Source organism: Heptranchias perlo, chromosome 1, assembly GCF_035084215.1.
Source record: "Heptranchias perlo isolate sHepPer1 chromosome 1, sHepPer1.hap1, whole genome shotgun sequence".
Lineage (NCBI taxonomy): Eukaryota > Metazoa > Chordata > Chondrichthyes > Hexanchiformes > Hexanchidae > Heptranchias > Heptranchias perlo.
The window spans coordinates 70,446,151-70,468,677 of record NC_090325.1 but is presented as its reverse complement, the minus strand read 5'-3'; the positions used below and the strand labels follow the sequence as shown (position 1 = coordinate 70,468,677).

Sequence of the window (22,527 nt, the reverse complement as noted above, 5' to 3'; positions counted from 1 at the left end):
TAATTCCTTTGGAAAACAGGTGCAATTAATTTAGTATCTCAGCAAAATATTTCCTATTGCTCATGTTTACAAATTAATCGACTAAAGGATCAGTGTAAATTTGACTCAACTAAGGTCATGTATACTGTATAATTTAAATAACCAGGAGAAGAATAAAAAAGGTAAAACTATCACACTATGCTGGCACCAGAGAATCATAGAAAGGTTACAGCACGGAAGGAGGCCATTCAGCCCATCGAGTCCGCGCCGGCTCTATGCACGAGTAAACCAGCTACAATCCCGTCCTATCCTCGTAGCCCTGCATATTTTTTCATTTCAAGTACTTATCCAGTTCCCTTTTGAAGGCCATGATTGAATCTGCCTCCACCACTCCCTCAGGCAGTGAATTCCAGATCCTAACCACTCGCTATGTAAAAATGGTTTTCCTTATATCAACTTTGGTTCTTTTGCCAATCACCTTAAATCTATGCCCTCTGGTTCTTGACCCTTCCGCCAATGGGAACAGTTTCTCTCTATCTACTTTATCTAGACCCTTCATGATTTTGAATACCTCTATCAAATCTCCTCTCAACCTTCTCTGTTCCAAGAAAAACAATCCCAGCTTCTCCAGTCTATCCACATAATTTAAGTCCCTCATCCCTGGAATCATTCTTATAAATCTCCTCTGCACCCTCTCTAAGGCCTTCACATCCTTCCTAAAGTGCAGTGCCCAGAACTGGACACAATACTCCAGTTGTGGCCAAACCAGTATTTTATAAAGATTCACCATGACTTCCTTGCTTTTTTAGAATCTATGCCTCTATTCATAAAGCCCAGGATCCCATATGCTTTTTTAAACCGCTTTCTCAACCTGCCCTGCCACCTTCACCGATTTGTGCATATACCTCCCAGATCCCTCTGTTCCTCTACCCCTTAGAATTGTGCCCTCTAGTTTATATTGCCTCTCATTTTTCCTACCGAAATGTATCACCTCGCATTTTTCCGCGTTAAACTTCATGTGCCACGTGTCCGCCATTGCCACCAGAATGTCTATATCCTCTTGAAGTCTATCACTATCCTTCTCACTGTTCACTACCCTTCCAAGTTTTGTGTCATTTGCAAATTTTGAAATTGTACCCTGTACGCCCAACTCCAAGTCATTAATATACATCAAGAAAAGCACTGACCCTTGGGGAACACCACTGCACACCTCCCTCCAGTCCGAAAAACAACCATTCACCACTACTCTCTGGTTCCTGTCATTTAGCCAATTCTGTATCCATGTTGCTATTGCCCCCCTTTTCCCTGGGCCGTAATCTTAATGGCAAGCCTACCATGTGGCACTTTATCAAACATGCTGGCTTTCCCTAATCAATCCACACCCATCCGAGTGACTGTTAATTCTGTCCTGGATTATCGTATCCAAAAGTTTCCCCACCACGGAGGTTAAACTGACTGGCCTATAGTTGCTGGGTTTATCTTTACACCCTTTTTTGAACAAGGGTGTAACACTTGCAATTCTCCAGTCCTCTGGCACCACTCCCATATCTAAGGATGTCTGAAAGATTATGGCCAGTACTTCTGCAATTTCCACCCTTACTTCCCTCAGCAACCTAGGATGCATCCCATCCGGACCAGGTGACTTATCTACTTTATGTACAGCCAGCCTTTCTAGTATTACTACTTTCTCAATTTTTAGCCCATCCAGTATCTTCCTTTACCGAGACTCTGGCAGCATCTTCTTCCTTGGTAAAGACCGATGCAAAGTATTCATTTAGTACCTCAGCCATGCCCACTGTCTCCATGAGTAGATCTCCTTTATGATCCCTAATCGGCCCCACCCCTCCTCCAACTACCCGTTTACTGTTAACATATCTGTAGAAGACTTTTGGATTCCCTTTTATATGTTAGCTGCCAGTCTATTCTCATACTCTCTCTTATCCCTTCTTATTTCCTTTATCACTTCCCCTCTGAACTTCCTATATTCTGCCTGGTTTTCACTGTGTTATCAACCCGCCACCTTTTTCTGCTTCATCTTATTCTTTATCTCCTTTGTCATCCAGGGAGCTCTGGCTTTAGTCGCCCTACCTTTCTGCCTCGTTGGAATGTACCTTGTCTGTACCCGAATCATCTCCTCTTTAAAGGCCGCCCACTGTTCAACTATAGTTTTGCCTGCCAATCTTTGATTCCAATTTACCCAGGCCAGATCTGTTCTCATCCCATTGAAATTGGCCCTCATCCAATCAAATATTTTTACTTTAGAACAGTCAGAGCCCTTTTCCATAGCTATTCTAAACCTTAGGATACTATGATCGCTGCTCCCTAAATGCTCCCCCACTTGGCCCATCTCATTCCCTAGAACCAAGTTCAGCAACTAGAAAAAAAAATGACTATGAAAACTACCAGCCTCTAGTAAAAATGGTCTAGCCTACAGATGACTCCAGTCCTACACTATGTGACTGAATCTTAGCGCTCTCTGAAGTGGCTTGGCAAGAAGGATCACCACCACCTTCTCAGGGCAATTAGGGATGGGCAATAAATCTGTCCTTGCCAGGATCATCCACCTCCCAAGAACAAAAAAAACATTTGCCAGGAGTAAACAGTTAGATAGGATTAATTTATAGTAAGACTAACAAAATTTCAATTATTAAAACAAGGTTAAGCCCACAACTTTTTCCTCTCTCTCCCACACGAAGATAAGACCATACAATCATCTTTTATTCCATCCTCTTCTCTCTGCACCTAGCAAGCTCCAGCTTAGCTCAAGCGACCTGGAAATGAGGTCTAAACACAATTTCCAAGAAGTTGGAGAGCAATATTTGATCAATAACCTGAATTTGTATAGTGCTTTTAACACAGAAAACATCAAAAGGAGCTTCACATGAGAATGAATGCCAAGCCAGGGAGAGAGGTTAAATTAAGGTGGAAAGCCTACTTGATGAGATGGATTCTGAGAAGATGTTTTTAAAAAGTGGAGAGAGTGATGGAAATGCTAAGAGGTCTAGCGAGAGTTCCAAAGATCAGGAGCAATGCAATTGAAGGCTCGACATCAAATGGGCTGGGGTAGGGAATGTATAGAAGGCCTGAATCAGAGCATTCTGGAAGGGTTATAGGGCTGGAGGAGTTTGTGGAGGTAGGTGTGCAAAGCCAGGGAGGCATTTATATTCAGGAATAAAAGGACCAAAGAAACAATGTGGGACAGGACATAAGCATATAAACTGCAGTTTATGAAGGGAGGAGAATGGGAGATGATGGAGAAGTTATTCAGTGCAGACGCAGAGAGAGAAAAAAAAGAGTAAAATCATCTTAGGAAGAAAGTTGCCATTGGACTTGAGAGGGAATAAACAATGAAGATTTTGAATGAGAGGAGTGACGGATGGAAAATGAGAAGGAGGTGGTGATGTAATGGCCTTTTAGTTGAGCTTAAAAAGCGAGACCATTGTAAGAAAGTTAGGGAGGTCGCGGGTTAGCCACCCTGCAACTTGAGCTGTAACGTGCGGTCTTCCACAGCCTTCGCATCACTGTGTATGTTATCCGTGTTATAGTCCAACGATTTTATTTTTAATCCCACAAGCTTTCGGGGGCTTTCCCCTTCCTCAGCGGTGTTTCCACACCGCCTGAGGAAGGGGAAAGCCCCCGAAAGCTTGTGGGATTAAAAATAAAATCGTTGGACTATAACTTGGTGTTGTAAAATTGTTTACAATTGTTAACCCCAGTCCATCACCGGCATCTCCACATTATGTTATCTGTGAGTATCATTCCTATAATAAAATCTGTAAAACCAAGACTTGACATTTAGAACCTTAATTCCTTCAACAGCTCCAAGTTGGTTTCTCCAACAGTATTAATCTACAATGGTTTAAAGGGTGCTTTCCGCTAAAACCCACAAATCCCTCTCCTGTGCCATTTCCTGTAGGCAGTTCCTGTTTATTTTGTACTCCTATTATTTATTTCCCTCTCTCAGTTTCATAACTTTGCATTTCTCGACATTAAATGACATTTCCCATTTTTAGGTCTATGCCTGAACCTGCCCAGATTGCATTGCAACTGGCCCAATTCCTTCCTACTATTATAGAACCATAGAAGTTTACAGTGCAGAAGAAGGCCATTCAGTGCACCATGTCTGTGCTGGCTCTTTGCTGAAGCAATCCAAAGCTAATTTACTGCCCCACTCTCTGCTTAGAATATTTATCCAATTTTCCCTTAAAAAGATGCATTGGTTTCTGCCTCAACCACTCCATGTGACAATGCATTCCATGCTTCAACAATCCTCTGGGGGAAAAAAATTCCTCCTAACCTCTCCCCTTAGTGAATATAGAAAAACCATTTCCTCTGAGTGGAAATAGTTTTTCTCTATCCACTATGAAAACACTTCATGTTTTTAAAAACCTCCATGAAATTTCCTCTAAGCCTTCTCTGTCCAAGTGGAAATTGTCCCAGTATCTCAAGTCTCTCTTTGTAACTATAATTTCCCATATCTGGGATCACTCTGGTGAATCTATGTTGCATGCTCTCTTGTAGCATTACTGCCTTTTCTATGATGGGGTGAGCAAAACCACACACAGTACTATAAGTCTAAGTAATGTTTTAGACAAATTTAGCATTACTTCTTGACACTTGTAATCCTATGCCTTCATTTATAAAACACAAAATATTGTTTTTTTTTAAAAAATGATTTTGTAGACCTGGAATCGCACTTTCTGGGAATTATGTATTTGAACCGCTAGGTCTCTCTTTATCCACACACTTTAGCATCTTTCCTTTGAATGTACACTGCCATTACTGGCTTTTCTTCCCAAAATGTACCTCACAATTATTCACATCAAATTGCATCTATTAACTATATGCCCATTCCCCTCACCCATATATCTACCTGAAGCTGTTTATAGTTCTCCTCAATGATTGCCAAACCCTCCACTTCACTGCAGTCAACAAATTGAAATTTGTGTTCCCTATGTTAAAGTCTAAATCAGCTATATATACACACCAAGTTTTTTTTAAAAATTTGTTCACGGGATGTGGGCGTTGCTGGCGAGGCCAGCATTTATTGTCCATCCCTAATTGCCTTTGAGAAGGTGGTGGTGAGCCGCCTTCTTGAACCGCTGCAGTCCATGTGGTGAAGGTTCTCCCACAGTGCTGTTAGGAAGGGAGTTTCAGGATTTTGACCCAGCGACGATGAAGGAACGGCGATATATTTCCAAGTCGGGATGGTGTGTGACTTGGAGGGGAACGTGCAGGTGGGTGTTGTTCCCATGTGCCTGCTGCTCTTGTCCTCCTAGGTGGTAGAGGTCGCGGGTTTGGGTGGTGCTGTCGAAGAAGCCTTGGCGAGTTGCTGCAGTGCATCCTGTGGATGGTACACACTGCAGCCACTGTGCGCCGGTGGTGAAGGGAGTGAATGTTTAGGATGGTAGATGGGGTGCCAGTCAAGCAGGCTGCTTTATCTTGGATGGTGTCGAGCTTCTTGAGTGTTGTTGGTCCTGCACTCATCCAAGCAAGTGGAGAGTAATCCATCACACTCCTGACTTGTTCTTTGTAGATGGTGGAAAGGCTTTGGGGAGTCAGAAGGTGAGTCACTCGCCGCAGAATACCCAGCCTCTGACCTGCTCTTGTAGCCACAGTATTTATATGGCTGGTCCAGTTAAGTTTCTGGTCAATGGTGACCCCCAGGATGTTGATGGTGGGGGATGCGGCAATGGTAATGCCATTGAATGTCAAGGGGAGGTGGTCAGATTCTCTCTTGTTGCAGATGGTCATTGCCTGGCACTTATCTGGCGCGAATGTTACTTGCCACTTATGAGCCCAAGCCTGGATGTTGTCCAGGTCTTGCTGCATGCGGGCTCGGACTGCTTCATTATTTGAGGGGTTGTGAATGGAACTGAACACTGTGCAATCATCAGAGAACATCCCCATTTCTGACCTTATGATGGAGGGAAGGTCATTGATGAAGCAGCTGAAGATGGTTGGGCCGAGGACACTGCCCTGAGGAACTCCGACAGCAATGTCCTGGGGGCTGAGATGATTGGCCTCCAACAACCACTACCATCTTCCTTTGTGCCAGGTATGACTCCAGCCACTGGAGAGTTTTCCCCGATTCCCATTGACTTCAATTTTACTAGGGCTCCTTGGTGCCACACTCGGTCAAATGCTGCCTTGATGTCAAGGGCAGACACGCTCACCTCATCTCTGGAATTCAGCTCTTTTGTCCATGTTTGGACCAAGGCTGCAATGAGGTCTGGAGCCGAGTGGTCCTGACGGAACCCAAACTGAGCATCAGTGAGCAGGTTATTGGTGAGTAAGTGCCGCTTGATAGCACTGTCGACGACACCTTCCATCACTTTGGTGATGATTGAGAGTAGACTGATGGGGCGGTAATTGGCCAGATTGGATTTATCCTGCTTTTTGTGGACAGGACATACCTGGGCAATTTTCCACATTTCCACAGTGTTGTAGCTGTACTGGAATGGATTGGCTAGAGGGGCAGCTAGTTCTGGAGCACAAGTCTTCAGCACTACAGCTGGGATGTTGTTGGGCCCCATAGCCTTTGCTGTATTCAGTGCACTCAGCCGTTTCTTGATATCACGTGGAGTGAATCGAATTGGCTGAAGACTGGCTTCTGTGATGGTGGAGATGTCGGGAGGAGGCAGAGATGGATCATCCACTCGGCACTTCTGGCTGAAGATGGTTGCAAACGCTTCAGCCTTGTCTTTTGCACTCACGTGCTGAACTCCGCCATCATTGAGGATGGGGATGTTTGCAGAGCCTCCTCCTCCCATTAGTTGTTTAATTGTCCACCACCATTCACGACTGGATGTGGCAGGACTGCAGAGCTTTGATCTGATCCGTTGGTTGTGGAATCGCTTAGCTCTGTCTATAGCATGTTGCTTCCGCTGTTTAGCATGCACGTAGTCCTGAGTTGTAGCTTCACCAGGTTGGCACCTCATTTTTCGGTACGCCTGGTGCTGCTCCTGGCATGTTCTTCTGCACTCCTCATTGAACCAGGGTTGATCCCCTAGCTTGTTGGTAATGGTAGAGTGAGGAATATGCCGGGCCATGAGGTTGCAGATTGTGCTGGAATACAATTCTGTTGCTGATGGCCCACAGCACCTCATGGATGCCCAGTTTTGAGCTGCTAGATCTGTTCTGAATCTATTCCATTTAGCACGGTGGTAGTGCCACACAACACGTTGGATGGTGTCCTCAGTGCGAAGATGGGACTTCATCTCTACGAGGACTGTGCGGTGGTCACTCCGACCAATACTGTCATGGATACATGCATTTGCGACAGGTAGATTGGGGAGGATGAGGTCAAGTAAGTTTTTCCCTCGTGTTGGTTCGCTCACCACCTGCCGCAGGCCCAGTCTGGCAGCTATGTCCTTCAGGACTCGGCCAGCTCGGTCAATTGTGGTGCTACCGATCCACTCTTGGTGATGAACATTGAAGTCCCCCACCCAGAGTACATTTTGTGCCCTTGCTACCCTCAGTGCTTCCTCCAAGTGATGCTCAACATGGAGGAGGACTGATTCATCAGCTGAGGGAGGACGGTAGGTGGTAGTCAGCAGGAGGTTTCTTTGCCCATGTTTGACCTGATGCCATGAGATTTCATGGGGTCCAGAGTCAATGTTGAGGACTCCCAGGGCCACTCCCTCCTGACTGTATATCACTGTACCTCCACCTCTGGTGGGTCTGTCCTGCCGATGGGACAGGACACACCCAGGGATGGTGATGGAAGAGTCTGGGAAGTTGGCTGAAAGGTATGATTCTGTGAGTATGGCTATGTCAGGCTGTTTCTTGACTAGTCTGTGGGACAGCTCTTCCAATTTTGGAACAAGTCCCCAGATGTTAGTGAGGAGGACTTTGCAGGGTCGACTGGGCTTGGTTTGCCCCACTGTCGTATCCGGTGCCTATTGGTCCGATGCCGGGTGGTCCGTCCGGTTTTATTCTTATTATGACTTTTCGTAGTGAGGTTTTACAACTGAGTGGGTTGCTAGGCCATTTCGGAGGGCAATTAAGTATCAACCACTTTGCTGTGGGTCTGGAGTCACATATAGGCCAGGCCGGGTAAGGACGGCAGGTTTCCTTCCCTAAAGGACATTAGTGAACCAGATGGGTTTTTACGACAATCCGGTAGTTTCATGGCAACTATTACTGATACTAGTATTTTAATTCCAGATTTTTATTTAATTAATTGAATTTAATTAATTGAATTTAAATTCGCCAGCTGCCGTGGTGGGATTTGAATTTATGACTCTGGATTTTAATCCAGGCCGCTGGATTTCTAGTCCAGTAACATAACCACTATGCTACCGTACCCTATCAAGTGGGCTGCTTTGTCCTGGATGGTGTCGAGCTTCTTGAATGTTGTTGGAACTGCACTCATCCAGGCAAGTGGAGAGTATTCATCACACTCCTGACTTGTGCCTTGTAGATGGTGGAAGGGCTTTGGGGAGTCAGGAGGTGAGTCACTCGCCGCAGAATATCCAGCCACAGTATTTATATGGCTGGTCCAATTAAGTTTCTGGTCAATGGTGACCCCCAGGATGTTGATGGTGGGGGATTTGGCGATGGTAATGCCATTGAATGTCAAGGGGAGGTCGTTAGACCCTCTCTTGTTGGAGATGGTCATTGCCTGGCATGAATGTTACTTGCCACTTATCAGCCCAAGCCTGGATGTTGTCCAGGTCTTGCTGCACGTGGGCACGGACTGCTTCATTATCTGAGGGGTTGCGAATGGAACTGAACACTGTGCAATCATCAGCGAACATCCCCAAGTACAAAAGTGGATCCAGCACTAACCCCAGTAGTATTCCACTTTCAACCAATCTGGGCAACAATTTACCCTAATTGTTTTGTCTGTCAACCAACATTCTATCCATGTTGCTGCATTTCCTTGTGTTATACAAATTCAGGCGTGTGGTACAAGCATCCTGTGCGTCACCTTATCAAATAGCTTCTGAAAATCCATGTATTGCATCTACTGCTTTTTTAAAAAAAATCTATCCTATCTATTCTATTTTGTTAAATTTGTGAACCACGACTCGCCTTTAACAAATCCATGCTGGCTGTCATTAATTAACCCGAGCATTTCTAAATGCTCGTTAATTTCATCTCAAATTGTGAATTTGAAGAATTTGTGCACAATGGATATTAGACTAATTGGTCTATAACTGCCCAGTTTATTCTTCTCTCTCTTCCTGAACATAGGTGTTACATTGGCTGATGGAATCTCCTAAAGAATCGACATGTGAGTCTCAGTTGTCATGGGTGCATCGATGGGAAAAAAGCTTGATCCTGTCTGCACATACCGCATTGAAAGCCAGATGAGGGGGATAGATGAATTGCCTTGTGTGCCAGGCACTTAGCAGCCAGATCTTGCAGCCTCAAATTCATTTAAACCAACTTGGCGCACATGGTGCCATTGTGGTCTATCGGTAGCTCTCTTCCCAGTTATAGGGTCTATATTGCAAAGTGGCCTTTAGTGCATCTTTATTGCATTTCATTTGCCCACTTCTATTGAAACATCCAGACTACAGCTCACTACAGAAGATGGTTTTGGGAATTCTATAATCAGGCATGCGATTGACATTTCCAGACTGGACCTTTTTGATTATGGTCTCAATTCCAGCACTTGAGAACATCAATGTTAGGCACCCTGCCCTATCACTTGATGCAGTGGTCAAGCCACTTGATGTGGCAGCGACAGCAGATCTACAACTCTGATCCGTATAGTAGGACAGTGAAGATATATAGTGACTTTTGTTGACAGACTAAACCCTTGTTCCTGCCTGGGTCTGCCAAAGGCTGAGCGTGCCCTGCTAATTCAGTGAGTGACACTGTCAATTGTGGCATTCCATGAGAAAACACTGCCAAAGAAGCAGAATTTGTCTGTGACGTTAAATGATATGTTATTGATCGTAAGCAGTGTGGGGGAGGCGACTGGGTATCCAGGTACAGACTGGTCTATGACATCAGTCTTTTAAGTTGATACGGCCAAATCGCTGTGCCACCCGGGAAAAGCAGTCATGCAGCAGCTGAATGTCCTAAAGAGTGTGGGTGAGTAATGTGTAATCATCAGCAAAAAGTGTCGCTGCAGAGATCTACAAGCAATGGGGCCACAAGATCAAGAAGAGACTTCTCGCCTTCTACATTAAAATCTGGGAACATGAAACTGAGCAGCAAGAATTAGAGAAGCCAACAATGTGCACCTCTACAAGCACAAAGATAGTCGCTCTTGCTGCAACAGTCACCACAGAATTTTGCTTCTATTGGTAGCAGGTAAAATTCTCGCCTGCATCATGTTCTGCGACTAAACAAACTAGCAGAAAAAAATTCTTCAGGCTGGTTGTGGAACATCTGACATGATTTTCACAGCCTGCCAAATTTAAGTATAAAGAGCACCAGAATCTCTGGTTTTTGTTGACTTGACAAAGGTATTTGATTCTGTGAAGCATGATGCACTGTGGGTGATTCTTCTAAAGTTCAGATGCCCTGGTAGATATGTGAACATTGTTCGGCAATTACACATTGGGATGATGGCCTGAGTAGTCGATCAAGGTTGCGTGTCATCATCATTCGTAGTCGCTAGCAGTATCAGACAAGGTTGTGTTTTTGCTCCAACGCTGTTCAGCATACTGCAGTGCTGTTTGCTGCAGTACTGCTCGAGACATTCAAAAACTATAACAGGGGAATCCATATTCGATACCGCACAGTCGGCGGATCTTCAACTTTCATCAGCTGTGCACAAAAACGAAAGCAATAGCCATTCGCGACATGCTTTTTGATGATAAATACACATTACTTGCTCACACACTCTAGATACATTGGCTACTCACCAGTTCAATGGCACAATTTGCATATAAGGAAATTGAAAACTTGTGGCTAAAGCCTCTGCTATTTTCACTCTGACTTCTTTCAACAGCCTCGGATGCATGCCATCAGAGCCCAGTGACATCACGAAGTTCTATTTCTTTTCCCAGCACCAATTTCTTTTCCAGTTGTCTCTAACAATTGTTTCATATCCTCTAGTACACTTACATTCTCACTTCCACCATTTCTACAAACTGATGCAAAATGATTTCTTCCACATTTTCATATTCCAGAATTAGACTCCCTTCTTCATTGCTGAGTGGTTTTTACCCTCTTTAACCATTTATTACTTTTCATATGCTTATAAAAGCCTTTAGTATTTCTTTTCATATTAATTGCTAACCATCACCGTCAGACTTGCATACTCCAACGCCCTCCTTGCTGGCCTTCCATCTTCACAATTCATAAACACCAACTTGTCTCTTGTATATCCTGCACCAAGTCCCGCACATTTATCACATGTCCTTGCTGACCTACAATGGTTCCCTATCCCCCAATAAATCCCTCCATAGCTTTGCTACACCACATCTCTGCATTGTCTCTCAGCTCTATCTCCCCTCTCAAGCACTCCATTCCTTCAACTCCAGCTGTGTATGTGTGCCCCTTTCTCTTTCCCCCACTGTTGGATAGCAGAGTTTTCAGCTTCCTCGCTGTCTTACATTTCTTAAATCTCTCCACATTGCTAACAGCCATCTCTTTGATCAAGGTGATGGTTCTTATTGTTAGACATCACATACAAAAGAAACCAATTTTCAGAATTGTGGATTATTTGAGAATCCATTGGTTGACTGAGTAGAAAGATGAAAGAACATAGCACCTTTTACAACTTCAGGACATCCCAAAATGCATTGCCAATTAAGTACTTTTTGAAACGTAGCCACTGTTGTAATGTCGGAAACACAGCAGCCAATTTGCACACACAGTTAAGGTCCTACTAATAGCAATTAGTTAAAAGACCACAATCTGTTTTTGGTGGTATTGCTTGAAGGATAATCGTTAGCCAGGACACCAGGGGAACTCCCCTGCGTTTCCTCAAATGGTGTCATGGGATCCTTTATGACCACATGAGGGGGCAGACGGGGCCTCTTTATAACGTCTCATCTGAAAGACGACATCCCCAACAATGCAGAACTTCCTCACCACTGCACTGAAGTGTCAGCCTAAATCATATGCTCAAGTCTCTGGAGTGGGGCTTAAACCCACGACCTTCTGATTCAGAGGCAAGCATGCAACCACCAAGCCAAGGCTGACACCCAAAGGGAGAACAAACCGATGAACAAAGTGGCACTTTTTAAAATGAAAGAACAATCTATTGAATTCCCCCATATTCATAATAGTCAGATATACCTCTAGATTTTCTGAGCTCTCCAAGTCACCTCTTATTGCTCGGTTTTACATTTTAGAACTATTGGTTAGACAGAGTCTGGGAGCTGTTTTTTTTTTTAACAACTTCTCCTGCAACTTCAACTCCACCCCAAATCATCGAGGTCTGACTGAAACTCGAGTCACAGGAATTGCCAAGACCGCCTACTTCAACCTCTAACATCACCTGTCTCCACCCCGCCTCAGCTCATCTGCGGCTCAAACCCTCATCTATGCCTTTATTACCTCTAAACCTGATGATTCCAATGCTCTCCTGGACGGCCTCCCATCTTCCACCCTCCATAAACTTGAGCACATCCAAAACTCTGTTGCCTGTATCCTAACTCACACCAAGTCCGTTCACCCGTCACCCCTGTGCTCGCTGACCTACAATGGCTCCCGGTCCGGGAACGCTTCGATTTTAAAATTCTCATCCTTGTTTTCAAATCCCTCCATGGGCTCACCCCTCCCCATCTCTGTATCCTCCTCCAGCCCTACAACCCTCCGAGATCTTGGCGTTCCTCCAATTCTTGCCTCTTGCACATCCCCAATTTTAATCGCTCCACCACTGGGGGGCCGTGCCTTCAGCTGCCTAGACCCTAAGCTCTGAAATTCTCTCCCTAAACCTTCCCACCTATTTCTCTTCCTTAAAACCTTCCTCTTTGACCAAGCTTTTGGTCACCTGTCCTAATATTCTCCTTATGTGGCTCGGTTTCAAATTTTGTTTGATAACGCTCCTGTGAAGCACCTTGGGACGTTTTACTACGTTAAAGATGCTATATAAATGCAAGTTGTTGTCGCTGAATCAAGCGTACAATAGTGAATCGCGGTATTCTACATGTAAATCATGTATCCAAATATAAGGAATGTGTGGTCTTTGCAGATTGGGCCACCTTCCACAGCATCTGGATTCAGCTATAACATGATTAAAAAAAAGTTGTGATACAGCAAAATTCATCACTGCCCAACCTAGTCCTCCACTGCAATTCCAAATTAAGCACTACTTCCAAGACTTTGCAATAGTCTACAAGCTCCACCATAAGCAAACCTACTAAAAGCTATGTTTCTGCAGCCTGAAGAAACCCCACAAACGTTACACGGTAAACTAATGGGCAATCCAACAGAAAGCACTCAACTTTTTTTTTAAAAAATGGTCAGTTGTGTCAAGCACACCTGGAGATTGATCATGCTTAAAAATAGTCTCACCAAACTACTGAGAAATCCAGAGAGGTAAAGTTTGTTTGCCGGATATGGAAAGCACCCACTCTCCTCACAGGGATACATTCCCCTTGCCCAATTGTTTACGTGCAGGTTGGCAAAAGCCACGCCTTCAGGACGCCTTGTCCCCAACCTCACCTCCCAGCATGTACAGTGCTTACTATTGGGATTTAACCAACTAAAGCCAGCACAAGATGTCTGGTAAGCTTGTCATTGATTCATTCACTTTCAGGATTATCTGGAGCTGCTTGGGAAAATTCTCAGCCTCAGCCCCAGCCCCCCACCCCTCCCCAGTACCAGGTCTACCTCTTTATGTCCCATTAATGAGCTAGACTGGCTAGCCAAATCACCCTGTCCTCTCAAATACTGCCCGATTCAGGTTTCAAATGAATGAGTTTGTCACAGGGGGTTGACTCCATTCTAGTTTTTCATTGCCAACCTATCATACTAAATTGACCCCAAAAGTACTTGACTTACTACCTTCTCCAAAAAGAACAGTTACTGTCATTCGACAACTGACAAGCACAGGTTTCAAGAACTCCTTATGAGCAGCATGGTGTGCAACTCCACTCACCATAAAATGCACAAGCTGCAAATGCACCCTTAGTTGGAAACACACTGCATCAGTTGTAAATTACAGTAATTATAGGAGTGGATGACTAAAGTCCATCTTCTAATGTAGAGGATGAAGACCATTAACTAATAATTCTTGTATGCTATAGTGCTTCATTGCTTATTCTGTTTAGCAAAGCCTCTCACTTAATTTCTCCACTGATAACATTTTTGGTAGCAATTTAGCCAGGGTATTTGATAACATATACAGGATCCTGCCTCAAGATAGTTATACCTTGTATTAAAATTTGCAAAAGTCTTTTAAAAAAATCACCTTTCTAAGGCCCATCAATAAAATCCTACACCTATCTCATGTTAACAGCAGCAATCACAAATACAATTGAATCCCTTGAAAGTGATAAATTTGGCCAACAGCCCAAACAGATCGCTGTAACCAAATCAGCATATCAGAAGAGAATGATTGCTGATGTGTACTGTTGGGAGCAGTGTTATTGAATGTTCACTGAAACTTTAAACAACTGATTCAATAGCTACTCTACCTGGCCTCTCTGATTCACTACTCAGAATGTTAGCACTTTTATTTTGCCACCATTCAAAAACCAGCGCTCTACACAGACAACTGCTGAGTATTCAACACTTTAAACAGTTGAGCAGCACTACACCCAAAGAGTGCCAGTTTTGGGTGAGAATGGAACAGGATATGAAAAAAAGCCCTTGAGTTCTGGCCATGCACTGGCGCAGAAGAAGCTGAGTAACTGACAGGATTATCTGGAGCTGCTTGGGAAGGAGCAAAGCTCCGAAAGCTTGTGATATCAAATAAAGCTGTTGGACTATAACCTGGTGTTGTGCGACTCCTTACATATGATTAAAGTACCAGTAAGCACTGCTTAGCCATACAATACAACTCCTGCAGATTAACAATGTTACTTACACCTGAGGCAACTGTCTGTCAACAATGGTCATTGACCATCAAAATAATCAGTATAACTGAATTGCACTGATCACTCTAAACAATTACAATAATAAATCAGATGGGCTGTTATTTTGGAAAACAGACTTTGATTGTTATAAGCAAGCAATTACTATAAATGACAATTACTAAGTCCAGGTTCCAATGCACCTATTTTTTCCTCCCCCTCCTTACCCATTCTCTCCTGAAGGTGATTCATACTGGAATATGGTTCTACATGTATCATGCTCAAATGGCTATTTTTCATGTATAAGCTAGCAAGGTGAATATTCATATGCTACTTAGCTACAAGTGGAATCAAAACCAAATGAATTGCACCTTCATCATGTTACACTGTTGACTTTACGACACATTATGCACAGACACAGGATCAAGTGGCAGAGTCCAATTTGGATTCAGTCTTGTACTTGGAAAAACATGAAAAAGAACTAAAACTCAATGTAAAACCAGATGACCTCAAAGTTCTATGCCCAGTTCACCTCATCCATTAACTGCAAATACAGCAACTGCTACTGAAGGACTGAAAGATGTTAAATCCTTTCAAGTTGCTTTGGAGCAATATTTAGGCAGGTCAGTAAATTTACTGGCCTCTTTCATTATGAGGAGTTAAGCACACCATTATTGCAGGATCCTCGAGTAATTATTCCACACCATTCAATTAACTTTCACAATGTCACAGTATATGTTCCATGCTTATTTACTTTTTAGGTAATCGCAGTTCAAAAGCATATACTTAAACAGCTGGCACTGCCAGTAATGTGAAGCAGAGGCAGATTCAAGACCAAAGTGGAGGTCCTGGTTGAATTCTCATCTGCAAAACAAAGGACTTCTCCAGAGGAATGAAGCATTTCCTTCCCGAATATTCAAGCCTCATTTCAAGCATGGTGTTAAAAACCAACTCTTCATTGATATCTTTAAATGCAGCTGTTCTTTTTTTAAATATTATTCATTCATGGGATGTGGGCATCGCTGGCAAGGCCAGCATTTATTGCCCATCCCTAATTGCCCTTGAGGTGGTGGTGGTGAGCCGCCTTCTTGAACCACTGCAGTCCGTGTGGTGAAGTTACTCCCACAATGCCGTTAGGTAGGGAGTTCCAGGATTTTGACCCAGCGACGATGAAGGAACAGCGATATATTTCCAAGTCAGGATGGTGTGTGACTTGGAGGGGAATGTGCAGGTGGTGTTGTTCCCATGCGCCTGCTGCCCTTGTCCATCTAGATGGTAGAGGTCGTGGGTTTGGGAGGTGCTGTCAAAGAAGCATTGGCGAGTTGCTGCAGTGCATCTTGTAGATGGTACACACTGCAGCCACGGTGTACCGATGGTGGAGGGAGTGAACTGGGTGCCAATCAAGTGGGCTGCTTTATCCTGGATGGTGTCGAACTTCGAGTGTTGTTGGAGCTGCACTCATCTAGGCAAGTGGAGAGTATTTCATCACACTCCTGACTTGTGTCCTGTTGATAGTGGAAAGGCTTTGCGGAGTCAGGAGGTGATCACGCTGCAGAATATCCAGCCTCTGACCTGCTCTTGTATCCATTGTATTTATGTGGCTTGTCAATGGTGACCCCCAGGATGTTGATGATAGGGGATTCAGCGATGGTAATGCCATTGAATGTCAAGGGGAGGTGGTTAGACTCTCTCCTGTTGGAGATGGTCATTGCCTGGCACTTGTCTGGAGCGAATGTTACTTGCCACTTATCAGACCAAGCCTGGACGTTGTCCAGGTCTTGATGCATGCGGGCACGGACTGCTTCTTACCTAAGGAGTTGCGAATGGAACTGAACACTGCAATCATCAGCGAATATCCCCATTTCTGATGTTATGATGGAGGGAAGGTCATTGATGAAGCAGCCGACGATGGTTGGGCCTTGGACACTGCCCTGAGGAACTCCTACAGCGTTGTCCTGGGACTGAGATGATTGGCCTCCAACAACCACTACCATCTTCCTTTGTGCTAGGTACGACTCCAGCCACTGGAGTGTTTTCCCCCTGATTCCCAATGACTTCAATTTTACTAGGGCTCCTTGGTGCTACACTCGGTCAAATACTGACTTGATGTCAAAGGCAGTCACTCTCACCTCGCCTCTGAAATTCAGTTCTTTTGTCCATGTTTGGACCAAGGCTGTGATGAGGTCTGGAGCTGCGTGGTCCTGGCGGAACCCAAACTGAGCATCAGTGAGCAGGTTATTGATAAGTGCCGCTTAATAGGACTGTCGACGACACCTTCCATCACTTTGCTGATGATTGAGAGTAGACTGATGGGGTGGTAATTAGCCGGATTGGATTTGTCCTGCTTTTTGTGGACAGGACATACCTGGGCAATTTTCCACATTGTCGGGCAGATGCCAGTGTTGTAGCTTTACTGGAACAGCTTGGCTAGAGGCGCGGCTAGTTCTGAAGCATAAATCTTTAGCACTATACCGGAGTGTTGTCGGGGCCCATTGCCTTTGCTGTATCCAGTACACTCACCCGTTTCTTGATATCACGTGGAGTGAATTGAATTGGCGGAAGACTGCCTTCCGTGATTGTGGCAATCTCGGGAGGAGGCAGAGAATGATCATCCACTGCTGGCTTAAGATGGTTGCAAATGCTTCAGCCTTGCCTTTTGCACTCAGGTGCTGGGCTCCGCCATCATTGAGGATGGGGATGTTCATGAAGCCTCCTCCTCCCTTCCACTGTTTAGCATGCATGTAGTCCTGTGTTGTAGCTTCACCAGGTTAGCACCTCATTTTTAGGTACGCCTGGTGCTGCTCCTGGCATGCTCTTCTACATTCCTCATTGAACCAGGGTCGATTGTAATGGTAGAGTGAGGGATATGCCGGGCCATGAAGTTACAGATTGTGCTGGAATACAATTATGCTGCTGCTGATAGCCCACGGTATCTCATGGATGCCCAGTTTTGATCTGCAAGATCTGTTCTGAATCTATCCCATTTAGCACGGTGGTAGTGCCACAAAACACGATGGACGGTGTCCTCAGTGTGAAGACGGGACTTCGTCTCCACAAGGACTGTGCGGTGATCATTCCTACCAATACAGTCATGGACATATGCATCTGCGACGGGTAGATTGGTGAGGATGAGGTCAAGTAGGTTTTTCCTTCATGTTGGTTCTCTCACCATCTGCTGCAGGCACAGTCTGGCAACGATGTCCTTCAGGACTCGGCCAGCTTGGTCAGTAGTGGTGCTACCGAGCCACTTTTGGTGATGGACATTGAAGTCCCCCACCCAGAATGCATTCTGTGCCCTTGCTACTCTCAGTGTATCCTCCAAGTGGTGCTCAACATGGAGGAGTACTGATTCATCAGCAGGAGGTTTCCTTGCCCATGTTTGACCTGATGCCATGAGACTTCATGGGGTCCAGAGTCAATGTTGAGGACTCCCAGGGCCACTCCCTCCTGACTGTATACCACTGTGCTGCCACCTCTGGTGGGTATGTCCTGCTGGTGGGACAGGACATACCCAGGGATGATAATGGAGGACGTGGGGACATTGGCTGAAAGGTATGATTCTGTGAGTATGGCTATGTCAGGCTGTTGCCCGACTAGTTTGTAGGACAGCTCTCCCAATTTTGGTACAAGTCCCCAGATGTTAGTGAGGAGGACTTGCAGGGTCGACTGGGCTTGGTTTGCCTTTGTCCCATCCGGTGCCTAGAGGTCCGATGCCGGGTGGTGCACCCGGTTTTATTCTTATTATGACCTTTTGTAGCAGGATTGTACAATTGAGTGGCTTGCTAGGCCATTTCGGAGGGCAGTTAAGAATCAACCACATTGCTGTGGGTCTGGAGTCACATATAGGCCAGACCAGGTAAGGACGGCAGGTTTCCTTCCCGAAAAGGGACATTAATGAACCAGATGGGTTTTTACGACAATCCAGTAGTTTCATGGTCGCCACAAAAAGTTAGGGCTTATCCATTCCAGTCAAAGCACCCTTTCAAAAGTGTGATAAGCTTTAATTGCAGCCAAACAACCTCTCTGCCACTGATGATTAACTTTTACAATTGTGGAGTCTCATTCCTTCAGCTTTTAATTGTTGTTGTTTAAATTTTTTTTTTAAATCTCCAACATCTTTTTTACTTTTTCTTTCTGTCTCTATTGTATCTCTCTCTTAGTCCAATCTTTGTTTCCCTCTCTTTATTTCACTTTCTGTACCTAATTTAATATTGAATTCACTATTCTAATTTACACTTTCTGGTTCACGCTCTGCGTTGCTCATGAACAATTCTTCAATCTAATTGGTTAAGGAGACACACAATTGCTTACCCTGTTTACAGGTCCCAGGTGCCAGATAGAGGGCACCGCGCTGCTTGGAACTCCCGCCGACAGTAACTTGCAGTACAAAATCCCATGGAAAGTCGCCGTCAACAACAACAACACAGTGTGCTGAGAGTTCGGTAAGTGTGGGAGTTGAAGGGTTAATCTCTTTAAATCTAGTGCATATTGCTTCAACTGTTTAAGGTCAATTTAAAAGTTTGAATTTCTAAGTTTCTGTCAGGCTTCAGCAGAGAGCTGCTGTAGCAAGTTAATTGGTTAGCGAGATTCAATTGGTACTTGAAGGTGGGGCAGGCCTGACTCATCTGAGTCTCAACTGTAGAAATACAGGGGCCTGTCAGTGCGGACTGCACAGTGTGCGGATATACACAGTGTGCTGAGAGTTCGGTAAGTGTGGGAGTTTGGTGAAGTGGGGGAAGGAGGTGCTGCTTTGCCTTGCTTTTCCCGCAGAGCGGTAGTGGACCTGAGAGTAGAAGACTGAGATTGTGGAATAAAAGCAGCAGCAGACCTGCACCAAGAGACAACTACTGTGCGACATCACAGGGACTTAACTCCTGGACCTAAGATAAATAAGAAGCAAAAAGTAATCCAAGTGGGACGTCACCAAGGAAGAGGTAAGTGATTGGCTGGTGAGTATTTTCCTGCTGAATTTGTCTAAGGTTAGAGTTTGTGGATTCTCTGGTCTCTGTTGTGTGGTGGGGGACTGCTGTTCAGCAAGGGCCCTTGAGCATACCTTTTTAATTGAAGTGAAATTGGTGGGATTCATTTAATTTGAATTAATTAGTTGAAGGGTAAGTCATGTCAGGACAGTCCAGCCCCGTGTTATGCTCTTCCTGCTCTATGTGGGAAATCAGGGACCCTTCCGGTGTCCCTGACGACCATGTGTGCGGGAAATGTATCCAGCTGCAGCTACTGACAAACCGCATTGCGGCACTGGAGCTGCGGATGGATTCATTAAGGAGCATTCGCGATGCTGAGAACGTCGTGGATAGCACGTTTAGTGAGATGGTCACACCGTAGGTAAAGGTTGTACAGGCAGGAAGTAATTGGGTGACCACCAGGCAGAGTAAGAAGAGCAGGCAGGCAGTGCAGGGGTCCCCTGTGGCCGTCCCCCTCTCAAACAAATATACCGCTTTGGATATTGTTGAGGGGGATGACTTATCAGGGGAAGGCAGCAGCAGCCAACTTCCTGGCACCAGGGGGTAGCTCTGCTGCACAGGCTGGGAGGAAAAAGAGTGGAAGAGCTATAGTGGTAGGGGATTCTATCGTAAGGGGAACAGACAGGCGTTTCTGTGGCCGTAAACGTGACTCCAGGATGGTTTGTTGCCTCCCTGGTGCCAGGGTCATGGATGTCACTGAGCGGCTACAGGGCATTCTCAAGGGGGAGGGTGAGCAGGCAGAGGTCGTGGTCCACATTGGGACCAACGACATAGGTAGGAAGGGAGATGAGGTCCTGCATCAAGAATTTAGGGAGCTAGGTAGCAGATTAAAGAGCAGGACCTCAAAGGTTGTAATCTCTGGATTACTCCCAGTGCCACGGGCTAGTGAGTATAGAAATAGGAGGATAGAACAGATGAATGCGTGGCTAAAGAGTTGGTGCAGGAGGGAGGGTTTCAGTTTCCTGGATCACTGGGCCTGCTTCTGGGGAAGGTGGGACTTGTACAAGTCGGACGGGTTGCACCTGAACCAGAGCGGGACAAATATCCTTGCGGGGAGGTTTGCTAGCACTGTTGGGGGGGGTTTAAACTAACTTGGCAGGGGGATGGGATACAGAGTGGAGCTACAATAGGGGGTGATGTGCAGCCAAATATAGAGAAAAAAACAAGTCAGCTTGGAAGACAGGGCAAATATGTGAGGGCAAGGCTGGATGGCATCTATTTTAATGCAAGGAGTCTTGCGAATAAGGTGGATGAACTGAAGGTGTTGATAAACACATGGGAGTATGATATTGTTGCTGTCACAGAGACATGGTTGAGGGAGGGGCAAGACTGGCAGCTCAATATTCCGGGGTACAGAATCTTCAGGCGAGACAGAGGGGGAGGTATAAGAGGAGGGGGGGTCGCAATATTAGTTAAAGAATCAATTACTGCCATAAGGAGGGATGATATATTAGCAGGTTCCTCTAATGAGGCCATATGGGTGGAGCTTAAAAACAAAAAGGGGGCAAGCACTTTGATGGGAGTGTACTATAGGCCCCCAAACAGTCAGGGGGAGATAGAGGAACAGATATGTAGGCAAATCTCAGAAAATTGTGCAAATAATAGGGTAATAATAGTGGGGGATTTCAACTTCCCCAATATTAACTGGGATACTCAGAGTGTAAAAGGCTTAGAGGGTACAAAATTCTTAACGTGCATCCAGGAGAGCTTTTTGAGCCAGCATGTAGAAAGTCCTACAAGAGAGGGGGCGGTACTGGACCTAATTCTAGGGAATGTGGCCGGCCAAGTGGAAGAAGTGCTAGTAGGTGAGCACTTTGGTGAGAGTGACCATAATTCGGTGAGATTTAAGGTGGTCATGGAAAAGGACAGGGAGGGGCCGGAAATAAAGGTTCTAAATTGGGGGAAGGCCGATTTTAATAGGATAAGGCAGGATCTGGCCAAAATGGACTGGGATCAGCTGCTTGTAGGAAAATCCGCATCGGAGCAATGGGAGTCTTTGAGAAGGGAGATTGAGACCATACAATGGCAACATGTTCCCGTAAAGGTCAAGGGTGGTTCCAAGAACTCCAGGGAACCTTGGATGTCAGGGGATATACGAGAATGGATTAGGAAAAAAAGGAGGGCTTTTGGCAGATACAAAAGGCTAAAGACGGAGGAAGCCCGAGAGGAGTACAAAAAGTGCAGGGGGATACTTAAAAAAGAAATTAGGAGATCAAGGAGGGGCCATGAAATAACACTGGCGAGCAAAATAAAGGAAAATCCTAAGATGTTTTATAAGTATATTAAGGGTAAGAGGATGACTAGGGAAAAAATAGGGCCCATTAGGGACAAAAATGGCAATCTGTGTGTGGAGCCGGCAGATGTAGGAGGGGTTCTAAATGAATTTTTTGCATCTGTTTTCACTATGGAGAAGGACGATGTAGACATAGAAATACGGCAGGGGGACTGTGATATACTCGAACATATTAACATCGAGCGGGAGGAGGTATTGGCGGTTTTAGCAGGCCTAAAAATGGATAAATCCCCAGGCCCGGACGAAATGTATCCCAGGCTACTGTGTGAGGCAAAGGAGGAGATTGCGGGGGCTCTGACACATATATTCAGAACCTCTCTGGCCACAGGGGATGTGCCAGAGG

The 22,527-nt window shown here is 45.1% G+C and overlaps 1 protein-coding gene across 5 annotated transcripts in view; it reads right to left on the bottom strand.

Moving 5' to 3' along the window:
* kif2a (kinesin family member 2a) overlaps positions 1-22,527 on the bottom strand; it is a 163,671-nt gene that overhangs the window by 115,307 nt on the left and 25,837 nt on the right. The gene's annotated exons all lie outside the window — the stretch shown is intronic.